Here is an 11,543-nt window from a genome sequence, read left to right as displayed (position 1 = left end):
TCAATCCCTGGTCAGGGAACTCAGATCCCATGTGCTTCAGAGCAGCTAAGTCCACTAACCACAACTACTACCAAGCCCTAGTGCCACAGCTAGAGAATCCATACACCAGCCACTAAATATCCTGCATGGTCCAAAGAAGATCTCATGTGCCACAACTAAGGCCCAACGCAGCCAAATAAAGTTTTAAAAAGTAATAATTAAAAAATTATTTTAAAATACATTTTATAAATGACTTGTCCTTGACAATCATTTCAGTAATATTCTAAGAAGCAGCTATATATACACCAGAAACTAACACAACATTGTAAATCAACTATATTTCAATAAAATAGATTTTTGAAACTGAGGCCTGGTCAAGGGATCAGTACATTGTCAAAAGTAAATCAATTTTCACATCACAGGCCACAGCAAATGTGTTATTGTCACATCATGTCTGTCATACAGACACGGCCCTTAAATTATAAGTACATGTGAGCTGCTGAAACCTCAAGGCTTGGTGCCTTAGGAGCCCTGTTTTCTGAGAGCAGTAAGTATAGTGAAGACCATCTGCTTTGGAATCAGACTGACCTGAAGTTGAATCATAGCTTTATGGCTTTCTTTAGGTGCATGACCATGGAATTCCTCAGTTGTGATCAGAAGATGAGAATAATTACGCCCAGCTATAGGCTTGTTTTGTGGGTTAAAGAAAAAGTATATATACAGGCTAACATAAAACAGATTGTATTAACATTCTCAGTTGCAGGCATATCGGAAGCAAAGGAAAGAAGGAAGGGGAAAGGGAGGGAAGGAAAAGAAAACTGGCTAAAATTTTTAAAAATTAATTAATATTAAGGGTTCAAACAGTACTCTCAGATTTGATCATTTCTTCAACTGCTTTTCTTGATATTTGCTTTACTTTGGAAGAAGTTCTTAATGCTGACTCTTACCACCTCTATATTAACATCTTACTGATTTCCAATTTAGCAGGAAAAAAAGGGTCAGCTCCTCTCAGAAAAATCCACAAAAGTCTTGGCCTTACCTTGATTAAATTCATATTTGCATATTTCCAGCCCCCAAACATTGGAGAAGGCAATGGCACCCCACTCCAGTGTTCTTGCCTGGAAAATCCCATGGATGGAGGAGCCTGGTGGGCTTCAGTCCATGGGGTCGCTGGGAGTCAGACACGACTGAGCGACTTCACTTTCACTTTTCACTTTCATGCATTAGAGAAGGAAATGGCAACCCACTCCAGTGTTCTTGCCTGGAGAATCCCAGGGACGGGGGAGCCTGGTGGGCTGCCGTCTATGGGGTCGCATAGAGTCAGACACAACTGAAGCGACTTAGCAGCAGCAGCAGCAGAGAATTCCACGGACAGAGAGGAGCCTGGCAGGCTACAATCCATGGGGTCACAAAGAGTTGGATGTGACTGAGTGACTAAGCACATTGTCACTTAATTTAATGGCCGTTATTATTATTGTATGCATTTTTAGATCACTTATAAAATCCTATTAATCCCATTATATAAAAAAAATCATTCTATTTAACAACTTTACTCAGAAAATATATTCGTATTTCCAGTTTCGGATATTGTAATACACCCCTCTTCCCTTGCTTCAATGTGGGCATAGTGAGCAAGAATTCCATCACATACCTAAGTGGCACTCTCATCTGACTTTTTGTTTGTTTGTGTTTTGTTTTTGTTTTCTTGGTTTTGAATCCTTACTTCTTTATCTAACTTTTATGAACCTCAATTTTCTTGTCATTTTCTAGGGAGTGAGTAAAAGTCGCTCAGTCATGTCTGATTCTTTGTGGCTCCATGGACTATACAGTCCATGGAATTCTCTAGGCCAGAATACTGGAGTGGGTAGCCGTTCCCTTCTCCCTGGGATCATCCCAACCCAGAGATGGAGCCCAGGTCTCCCGCATTTCAAGCAGATTCTTTACCTTCTGAGCCACCAGGGAAGGGAGTGACCCAACTAAATTTCTTTACCTTTGACCAATGTATTGCTACTCCTTGTAGAATATAATCAATTATTATAACTTTGCTTCCTTCCTTTGTTCCAGAAGCCAGAACCTGTTACTTTCTTTTAGTAACTCTAAAAAAATATTTTTTATCTAAGTTATTTTTGGTTGTTGTTTAGCTGCTAACACCTATATAGAAAACCACTACTTCTGGTTTCTCCTTTTTCATTTTGACTCTAGAGGGAAAAAAAAGGGTACATATAGGTGTTCATTGTAGGCTCCACAGAAACTGAAATAAGGTGCATGGGCATCTTGGATGTTGTGCTGTGCAAGGAGTCAGCCTCAGTTCAGTTCACTTCAGTCCCTCAGTCGTGTCCGACTCTTTGCGACCCCATGAATCACAGCACGCCAGGCCTCCCTGTCCATCACCATCTCCCGGAGTTCACTCAGACTCACGTCCATTGAGTCCGTGATGCCATCCAGCCATCTCATCCTCTGTCATCCCCTTCTCCTCCTGCCCCCAATCCCTCCCAGCATCAGAGTCTTTTCCAATGAGTCAACTCTTCGCATGAGGTGCCCAAAGTACTGGAGCTTCAGCTTTAGCATCATTCTTTCCAAAGAAATCCTAGGGCTGATCTCCTTCAGAATGGACTGGTTGGATCTCCTTGCAGTCCAAGGGACTCTCAAGACTCTTCTCCAACACCAAAGTTCAAAAGGATCAATTCTTCGGCGCTCAGCCTTCTTCACAGTCCAACTCTCACATCCATACATGACCACAGGAAAAACCATAGCCTTGACTAGACGGACCTTAGTCGGCAAAGTAATGTCTCTGCTTTTGAATATACTATCTAGGTTGGTCATAACTTTTCTTCCAAGAAGTAAGTGTCTTTTAATTTCATGGCTGCAGTCACCATCTGCAGCGATTCTGGAGCCCCAAAAAATAAAGTCTGACACTGTTTCCACTGTTTCCCCATCTATTTCCCATGAAGTGATGTGACTGGATGCCATGATCTTCGTTTTCTGAATGTTGAGCTTTAAGCCAACTTTTTCGCTCTCCTCTTTCACTTTCATCAAGAGGCTTTTTAGCTCCTCTTCACTTTCTGCCATAAGGGTGGTGTCATCTGCATATCTGAGGTGATTGAGATTTCTCCCGGCAATCTTGATTCCAGCTTGTGTTTCTTCCAGTCCAGCATTTCTCATGATGTACTCTGCATATAAGTGAAATAAGCAGGATGACAATATACAGCCTTGACGTACTCCTTTTCCTATTTGGAACCAGTCTGTTGTTCCATGTCCAGTTCTAACTGTTGCTTCCTGACCTGCATACAGATTTCTCAAGAGGCAGGTTAGGTGGTCTGGTTTTCCCATCTCTTTCAGAATTTTCCACAGTTTCTTGTGATCCACACAGTCAAAGGCTTTGGCCTAGTCAATAAAGCAGAAATAGATGTTTTTCTGGAACTCTCTTGCTTTTTCCATGATCCAGCGGATGTTGGCAATTTGATCTCTGGTTCCTCTGCCTTTTCTAAAGCCTGCTTGACCATCAGGGAGTTCACGGTTCACGTACTGCTGAAGCGTGGTTTGGAGAATTTTGAGCATTACTTTACTAGCATGTGAGATGAGTGCAATTGTGCGGTAGTTTGAGCATTCTTTGGCATTGCCTTTCTTTGGAATTGGAATGAAAATTGACCTTTTCCAGTCCTGTGGCCACTGCTGAGTTTTCCAAATTTGCTGGCATATTGAGTGCAGCACTTTCACAGCATCATCTTTCAGGATTTGAAACAGCTCAACTGGAGTTCCATCACCTCCACTAGCTTTGTTTGTAGTGATGCTTTCTAAGGCCCACTTGACTTCACATTCCTAGATGTCTGGCTCTAGATTAGTGATCACATCATCATGATTATCTGGGTTGTGAAGATCTTTTTTTGTACAGTTCTTCCATGTATTCTTGCCACCTCTTCTTAATATCTTCTGCTTCTGTTAGGTCCATACCATTTCTGTCCTTTATCGAGCCCATCTTTGCATGAAATGTTCCCTTGGTATCTCTAAATTTGTTGAAGAGATCTCTAGTCTTTCCCATTCTGTTGTTTTCCTCTATTTCTTTGCATTGATCGCTGAAGAAGGCTTTCTTATCTCTTCTTGCTATTCTTTGGAACTCTGCATTCAGATGCTTATATCTTTCCTTTTCTCCTTTGCTTTTCACCTCTCTTCTTTTCACAGCTATTTGTAAGGCCTCCCCAGACAGCCATTTTTCTTTTTTGCCTTTCTTTTCCATGGGGATGGTCTTGATCTCTGTCTCCTGTCCATTGTTATGAACCTTAGTCCGTAGTTCATCAGGCACTCTATCAATCAAATCTAGGCCCTTAAATCTATTTCTCACTTCCACTGTATAATCATAAGGGATTTGATTTAGGTCATACCTGAATGGTCTAGCGGTTTTCCCTACTTTCTTCAATTTGAGTCTGAATTTGGTAATAAAGGAGTTCATGATCTGAGCCACAGTCAGCTCCTGGTCTTGTTTTTGTTGACTGTATAGAGCTTCTCCGCCTTTGGCTGCAAAGAATATGATCAATCTGATTTCGGTGTTGACCATCTGGTGATGTCCATGTGTAGAGTCTTCTCTTGTGTTGTTGGAGTGGAGTCAGCCTAGATCTTTGCAAATAAAGAGGGAGTGACAGAGTTAGGAAAGATTAAGGAGGCTATCTCTCAAATAGATGGGTACTAAGGAATTCCTTTTTTTAGACTTTATTTATTTGGACTGTGCTAGGTCTTCGTTGCTGTGTGTGGTCTTTCTCTAGCTGTCGTGACCTGGGCTGCTTTCTAGCTGCAGTGTGTGGGCTCTCATTGTGGTGTTTTCTCTTGCTGCAGAGCATGGGCTGTAGAGCTTGTGGGCTTCAGTAGTTGTGGTGTGTGGGCTTAGTTGTCCCGTAGCATGTGGAATATTCCTAGACCAAGGATTGAACCCATGGCCTCTGAGTTGGCAGGCAGATTCTTAACCACTGGGCCACCAGGGAAGTCCATGGAAATCTTACCACATGGGTAATTGTGCTGAAGAGCAGAGGGTCTGCAAATTGTTCACAACAACACAACCCTGAGGTGTAGATAGGTAGAATTATTGGTTCCATTTTATGCACAAGAAAACTCAGGAACAGAGAGATTAAGTCATGGAGCCAGGATTCAAATTTCCTAATTCATTGTCAAAGCCTAAATTCTCAAAATTGCAAATCTCTTCACTAACTTCAGGAATTAAGGCACCTACAATTCTCTTGCTTTCTTGCTTTAGATTTCTTGTGCTGCAGTCCATGGGGTCACAAATAGTCAGACACAACTGAGCAACTGAACAACAGCAACAAGAAGAAATCCAAGTCTTGGGGTGGTTTGAAGTCTTATAAATACCTCTGAATCAAAATTATATCCTTTTTTTCCAGATCTTACTCAAATCTCAGTTATTATTTAGCCTCTGGTATCTCAGTTAAAACGTATTTGTAGCTGGACAAAGAAATAAAGCTTTACATGAACAGCTCCTATTAGAGCAATAATTATAGTAGTGACCATATTGCAATCATGATGCAAGAGGAATATGGCTATGAGCACTTTATGCTTATTATCTCATCTCATCCTTTCCACAACCTGATGAGGTAGACTACCATTATTTCTACTGTAAGTATATAATATTGTTATGTAATAAAATTCTTAGAGTACATGTATGGTCATTACACCATATTTATATAATAAAACTACAACTCTGGATATGTGACAAGTTTAACAGATATTTACTTAAAGAAAACATGAAGGGGTTAATTAGCAATTATCCCGCTGCAGCTTTAGCCCTTCAAGAATTCTTAGGAAAAAAGGAGCTGTTCTCTATCGGTGCTCTGTCAGAGGTGGTTTCACTTGACTTAGATGGTTTTCTTTCTTTCTTTATTCTTCCAAAATGATTCAGTTTCAAAATTGTTCTTTAATCTTTAATATCTCCATTAAGAAGAGTTTCTATCAAGTGCTTCAAAAGTACACAGTTCGAGGGAGCACTGCTTGTCCCTGGCTGGCTAGTGAAGTGGAGGAGGCAGGCATCTCAGCCAGCCCCTGAATGCTCGCTCAGAAATGCAGGCTGATGGGCAAGCACATGCCAAGAACCCATCTTCTTTCTACCACATTACTCTCTTTTCACTGGGTTTCTGTGTGTCCTTTGTAGTCCAACCTGCAAGCTACTTTGAGACAAAGATAGATCCATCTCTGGCCAGTCTAGGAATAAATTAGTTCCCTTGCTTAAAAAAAAAAAATACGAGAGGACCTTTAAATATTGAACTCGTGGGTCAAAAATTTGAAATTCCTTTCCTCTCAGATTAAAATCCTTTGACTTTGTCTGAAGCCATTGCATTAGATGAAAGGTTTGTGTGTGTGTGTGTGTGTGTGTGTGTGTGGTTGTTGTTTAGTTGCTGTCATGTCTAACTCCTTTACTTCTCTGCTAATTTGCCAGCTGTGAACTTGGCACCTTTAGGAGACTGATATGTGGTTGAACAAGGGGTAAGAATGGTCCAAGATGACAAAATGGGTAAGTTTAACAAAAACATGGGACCTTCAGTTTGATACTACATTGTTGCTGACAGTTATTTGACTCTTCACAGTCCAGTTATTACGAGACAGTATACTACATAAGCAAAGACCACAGGAAGGATTGATGGTAAGTGTCAAGAGTGGGTGGAGGAAGTGGGTTACAACCTCTTTTCCCAACTTGTAGTGTCTTGTCTTGCCTTTTAAGAGTTCAGAGAAAAGTGCATGAAGCCCTGATGTATTCAGCATCAACAGTAACAACAAAAAAATTAGGTTTACTGAAAGATGCAACACTTTTTCACCTTTTCTCCATTTACAGGGACTTGCCCTCTCCACCAAGCTCTCTTTATTTTCTTCTCAAATGTTATTTCATGTCATTGTGTCAGGCTTAGGCTACTGGAAAAGCCTATGTCCTCTGTAATTAAAGTTTTAAATAACATGCAGTTTACCCTGTTATTAAAAAAAAATTCAGGACCTCCCTGGTGGTACAGTGCATAAGAATCCACCTGCCAATGCAGGGGACATAGGTTCAATCCCTGGTCCAGGAAGATTCCACATGCCTCTGGGAAACTAAGCCCATGTACCACAATTATTGAGCCTGCATGCTGAGAGCCCATGTTTCTCACAACAAGATATAACTAGAATAGCCCCTGCTTGCCACAACTAGAGAAAGCCCAGGTGAAACAATGAAGACCCAGCACAAACAAAAATTAAATGAATAAATAAAATTTTAACAATCAGTTGCTTTTTCTGTGGGGAAAGACTGTCGAGGATCCTTAATTTCTATCCTTCTATAGAAACTGTGATAAAAGGACAGATAAACTTAAGTAAATCCGGGGTGTAGAGCTCCTTTAAAATGTGAGGACCTTGCCAATGGGTTAAAAAAGAAAAGTTAGTTTTGTCCTAAATATCCTCTCTGGGGCCCATTATGCATAATAAGGGACCACAGCCCATTTGCAAGGCCTCTGAATGAACTCCATTCATTCTGTACTTGGAAATGTTTCTTCAGCCACAAAGAGAAACAATAGTTATAACCTAATTTCTTTGGCACCAATATCAGCAGAGGAAAAACCATTATGAAAACTCTAGTAACTTCTGTCGGTGATTATGTAATTCTGTATTCATTGATCATATTTGTGTATTCAAATGAGCACTTTTAAAAAAAGATTATAAAGCAGTTTGGTAATGCTATAATATCACGTTTCATGTATTGAGCAACATCTTAAAAATGGAGTGCTCCAGAGTAATTTGCTTATTATAGTTATTAAAGTTTATAAAAAAACAAAACAAAACACAGTAACATACACCCTAAGGCTTTCAGTGGAAAGCTTTTGTATTTTTAATTACTGTGTTTTAAAGTCCGATAAGAATTCAAATTACAATTTTGTCAAGTAAATCCATTCATCAGTTTCCACATTTACCTGTAAAAGTCAGTGGAAGATAATACATCTGGAAATAGCAGTCGTGGAGTGGTGCCTGTTAATACCATTTCCAAGTGACTCTAGAGTGAGCTATCTGAAGCGCAAGTCTGATCTAAGCATGTCATTCCTTGCTCAGTATCCTTTGTGGACTTCCCATTGCCCATGAAGGGAAGGCCCACATTTCACATGACTTTGCAGCTTCTGGCTTTTGCCTACCTGCCTTGTCAGCCTCTCTCATCATCCTTCCCTCAGTGAACTCTCTTTGGTGGGCCTGGCTCTTCCACATGATGTTGCTTCTGCCTGTTCTTGCCTGAAATGCTTCCCTCCCAACCCGGTTTCCTCACTTTAATCTGACTAACCTTTACTAACCTTTGAAGCCTAGAGCCCATGCTCTGCAGATTCCCAATCACTGGACCACCAGAGAAGTCCCTGGAACCAGATGGTGAAGGACTTTCTAAACTGTGCTTTCAAGAGTTTGAACAGGAAAATATATCAGCTTTATGTTTTAAAAGTTTGAAGGATGGTTAGAGCCTTCAAAGAAGGTTTAACATACCCATGTAAATTAATGGTCACTGAGCTGGGAAAGATTGAAGGCAGGAGGAGAAGGGGATGACAGAGGATGAGATGGTTGAGTGGCATCACTGACTCAATGGGCATGAGTTTGGGTAAACTCCAGGAGCTGGTGATGGACAGGGAGGCCTGGTGTGCTGCGGTTCATGGGGTCACAAAGAGTCAGACATGACTGAGCGACTGAACTGAACTGAAACTGAGCTAGGAAATAGCACACTAGTCCTTTTGATGATCCCATTTTCCATGTCGCCCAAGCCCTGTGAAAAATCACTTGCTCTGATTGCATTCTTGGAGACCCTGCTAATGCATACTGAAAAATTGGTAGCTGTCAGTATTTGGCATTATGTTGTCATTTACTTGGTGAGTGATGTTAAATGTTAAAACTCAAATACCATTGAATTATATAATAATATATAGGGAAGTAGTGTTCAGAGTGCACACTCTAGAGAGATTTGGTTTAAAATTCTTACTATGCCACTTACTAGCTGTAACAGATGTGAAAAACTATTTAGACAATTTACTTAGCAAAATAAACTCCAAATGAGGGATGGGAAGACTGGGGCAACATTGACAGACCATAAAGCAGTTTGCCAAGCATGATATTTCTTTGAATTTGAGAGAGTCATTTAAAAATCCAAGTGAATCTTGGGCTTCCCTGATGGCTCAGTGGTAAAGAATCTGCCTGCCAATGCAGGGAATATGGGTCTGATCCCTAGTCCTGGGATCCCCCAGGTCGCAGAGCAACTAAGCCTGTGTGCCACAACCTATTAAGCCTGTGTTCTAGAGCCCTGGAACCACAACTTCTGAGCCCACACACTGCAACTACTGAAACCTGAGCACCCTAGAGCCTGTGCCCTGCAACAGAGAAGCTACCACAATAAGTCCGTGCACCGCCACTGGAAGAGTAGGCCCCGCTTGCTACAACTAGAGAAACGCCTACGCAGCAATGACAATGCAGCACAGCCAAAAATGAACAAATAAAATTATTTTTTTAAAAAAATCCAAGTGATTCTTGCCTTCTCTTCTAACACGTTTCTGTTTGTTTTAAGGTAAAAAGTATTTTTAAGTTGGGCAAAGGGATTAAGTTGGTTGGTCGTTATTGCCTCAAATTTTCTGCACAGTTATTTCTCCAAAAAAGCACACTATGTTTATCTTATGGCTTGAAGCACCCCTCTGGTACAAAAGCATGTGAAAAACATACTAGGAATTATCAGAAATGTAATGATAAACTCATCAGAGCAGAAGTTCTACATTGATCTACAAGTTAGCCATTGATCTACAGTGTTCACGGTGAGTTTTAAAAAAAAAAATCCAGCTCAATATTGTTACATTTGTTACAGTTCAGTGTGTTACATCATTCCCCTCTTACACCATCTCTAAAACCAGATTATTCTGACTTTCCTGGCTTCACCATTGTCCCAGTTACTTTTACAGACATCTCAGGAAGCACACCAGCTTCTCTCTCTTTCTTGTCTCCCCCTAGATGTTTTAGCTAAACATTTCAGTCGTTCTCCACAGAGTCCACATTGAACATGTAATTATTTTTCTCACTGCCTTTTTTCCCCCATAAATGTTCTGCTGTCAGCTGTTCTGTTTTTATTATTATTAGTTGTTGCCTGGACCATCACTTGCTTTGTGGATAGGTTTCCTCCATGCATCCTCTTTCCCCTTTCATTTAGCCTATCTATACAATTCCTTCGTTTTTCTCATGATAAATATGAAATTAAATATTTTCAAGACAAGCCATTCCCACCATATTATGTTGACCTTCCTTTCCAACCTAATCTTTCCCTACTTTCTATACGGTCCATAGTCTATGGCCAAACTGAACTGTCCACTCCTTGCCGACCACCCTCAAGCTTTTTTTATCTCCTAAACTCATCATCAGCTATTCCCACTGTGTCTCACTTTTGCGTCCATTTTCAGAGCCTATCTGAAAGTCTTTCTCCACCACAAATCCTTAAATGATCATTTCAACTGAAGGTATAGGTTTTCTTTCTCCTTTTGTTTATTCATTCACGGAACAAATATTTATCAAATATCTAATATGTATCAAACAAGAAAGGTTCTGGGACTTTTAACAATGACCTGGGACAGAATTGGAACCTACCCTAGTGGTTTTTTTTTTTTTTTTTTTTTTAGTCGCTCAGTCGTGTCTGACTCTTTGCAACCCCATGGACTGTAGCCTACCAGGCTTCTCCATCTATGGGATTCTCCAAGCAAGAATACTGGAGTGGGTTACCATTTCCTTCTCCAGGGAATCTTCCCGACCCAGGGATCGAACCTGGGTCTCCCGCATTGGAGGCAGACGCTCTAACCTCTGAGCCACCAGGGAAGCCCAGTGGGGGTTTTAATCTAACATAAAAGAAAACTTAATAACTTTTTTCAAGTGTCATGGGTTTTACAAGACTGTGCAGCATGTTTAAAAGAGTATAACTTAAGCTGAGGGTCAGGTATGGCTTCTCTGAGGTGAGGTGCAGAAAGAGATCTGGAAAATGAAGATGTAGCTAGGCAGAGTGGGAGGGGATTGAAGAAATTTGGGGACGTGACAGTGTTCTAGGCAGAGCAAACAGCACTTGCAGAAGCCATGAAGTAGGAGTGAGCGTGGCATATTTGAAGAACTGAGAAAAGGCCAGTTTGAATAGCCAGATGGATGTAATATGAACCATGGGACAGGGGAAACTGAGACACTAGCTGATTCATATCTGTTCTTAAGTCTTCTTTTGTCTTTATGTCACTTTTTCATATTTCTACCTCAGTTAAGAGAGACTCATTCATGGAGCAATGGCTAAAGCTCTGCCTCTTTGCTCCTCCTAGTCATAGTCCAAGTATCATGTGACCTGCACCTTGGAGAGGTAACCTACCATGAACTGGAGTCTAGTCCTAAGTAGTACAGGTTAAGAATCTCAAGTTGACTCACTAACTAAATCTTGCTTATTAACCAAAGAAATATGGTTTATGCACTATAATAATGTGAATTTATCCAGTTATTATTTTTAATCAATAGAATGTATTCATATCAAAGAGATTTTACTGTACTGCTGCTGCTACTGCTAAGTCACT

The 11,543-nt window shown here is 40.6% G+C and overlaps 1 long non-coding RNA gene and 1 other non-coding gene across 2 annotated transcripts in view; one reads left to right on the top strand and one right to left on the bottom strand.

Moving 5' to 3' along the window:
• The first annotated feature begins 5,478 nt into the window (after positions 1–5,478).
• LOC120856792 overlaps positions 5,479–11,543 on the top strand; it is a 31,395-nt gene continuing 25,330 nt past the window's right edge. Inside the window, exon 1 of the long non-coding RNA XR_005719485.1 lies at positions 5,479–6,619. This is a non-coding gene — a long non-coding RNA (uncharacterized LOC120856792). The remainder of the gene's footprint in view (positions 6,620–11,543) is intronic.
• TRNAW-CCA lies at positions 10,744–10,815 on the bottom strand. The gene has a single exon. It is a non-coding gene; the product is annotated as a tRNA-Trp (tRNA).

The sequence above is a fragment of the Oryx dammah genome, unplaced genomic scaffold (genome assembly GCF_014754425.2).
Source record: "Oryx dammah isolate SB20612 unplaced genomic scaffold, SCBI_Odam_1.1 HiC_scaffold_28, whole genome shotgun sequence".
Lineage (NCBI taxonomy): Eukaryota > Metazoa > Chordata > Mammalia > Artiodactyla > Bovidae > Oryx > Oryx dammah.
This window is presented reverse-complemented; position numbering and strand designations above follow the sequence as displayed.